Below are 1,695 nucleotides of genomic sequence, written 5' to 3'. Positions count from 1 at the left end.
CATAGCCACTGCTGGCCTCTGTGGACAACTCGTGCCTCTGTAACTCTCATGGTGCTGAGCTGTAAGTTCAGCCCCATCAAACTCTCCTCAAGACTCTTGTGGGCTTCCTTGACCCTCCAAGGAGGTTGAAACACAAATGGAGTCCTTTCTGGTTCTCTGAGTGACAAGCTTTGTTATTTGCTACCTTCCTCCTAGAGAACCAAAGAAAGGGGTGAAGGTAGGCGGAGCCCAGATGCAGCTTCAAGCCAGCCCTCCCTTCATGGCCAAGGACTCAGCCCCTCTAGGGCGTGCAATAGCTTGGCCCTGGGCTCACAGCCCTTGCACTGCTACGTTGGATGGGTGGGGGCAGTGTTGTGACTTGCACCACACCATGATGCCTAGAAGCCTGGACTGTGGGCCCTGAGTCCCTCTGCCCCACCTGGGGAGTGCCCCACCTCCCCTCCACCTCTGAGTGCCCCTGACCATCTATGTGCACTCCAGTGCTATCCTGGATTTCTTACCCAACTTCTTGTCTTGCACCCTAGGCCGACCCCTGACTTGCTTTTCACATAACTTTCTGGTTTATCATTTTCTCACAGAATAATCTGTCTTTCTAACAACATTCCCTCAGCACCTCTGAATGGAGGTGGAACCTCTCAAAAGGTTTAAGGGTAGTGAAGAGGCCACTCTAGTAAGCGGCACTGTCCTTCTGTGTCCCCTCTACCACAAGTGGGAAACTATTTGGGTCCCCACAGAAACCAAACCTCAACTTTGCTAGTGTCTGACATAGATCCATTTGTGGCTGGAACGCAGAGACTAGAAATCCCAGGAGAGGTTGCTAGAGACCTCACTGGGTCCTGCAGGGTCTGAGGTCAGTCTCAGTTATGTGGGCTCAGAAACCCCACTAACCAGCCCTTAAGTGGGTCTGTCAGACCTGGTGAGCCAAGCTCAGAGGCTGATGCACTGCCCCCAACACCCAGCACACACACACACACACACACACACACACACACACCAGCTTCTTCACTGACAATGACTGCAGTGCAAGAAACCTGCGTTGGCATCCAGGGTGTTCTTGGTCTGTAGTTGCATTTTCATGGGAAGCTGGAGCACACCCACAGTCTCAGAAGAAGGGAAGGGAGTTGGATAATAACTGTTATTGGAGCTAATGTGTCCCAGGCCTTCGTCTCCAAGCCCTTAGTGAATGATATGATTGTTGTTAATCCTCATACCAACCAGAAGGGAAGTATGGTTATTATCCCCATTTTATGGATGAGCTCAGAAAGGCTAAGAAACTTGGCAAGGTCACACACGCCCTAGCAAATCTCCATGGCAAGGGCAACCAAAGCAGTGGCACATACCAGTCTTCCCTGGAGAGTGTTGCCTGCCTACCAGTGGTTTAGTGACTCTGACCAAGCCATTTCTGAAGGGTGCTGATCTGTTTCCGCTTGGCAGGGTCCCCAGAACAGCCCAGAGTGCAGGCTCATACTTACCAACTTTTTTGCATGGGGTATGGAATGGTGGAAGCTGGGCAGAGTAAAGGTGACCCCTGAAGCTTTGGATCTGAGTGTGGACAAGGCTGGTGCCACAGCACCTGATCACCAACTCTGATATGCATGAACCCACCACCACACCTGCTCGTTCCTCTGGTCATGATCCCGGCTAAATGAGTCATCCCCACTATTCACCGAACCTCCATAGTTCCAGGAGCTTGCT

Source organism: Trachypithecus francoisi, unplaced genomic scaffold, assembly GCF_009764315.1.
Source record: "Trachypithecus francoisi isolate TF-2019V2 unplaced genomic scaffold, Tfra_2.0 Lachesis_group2, whole genome shotgun sequence".
Taxonomy (NCBI): Eukaryota; Metazoa; Chordata; class Mammalia; order Primates; family Cercopithecidae; genus Trachypithecus; species Trachypithecus francoisi.
Note: the sequence above shows the minus strand (reverse complement) of the source record.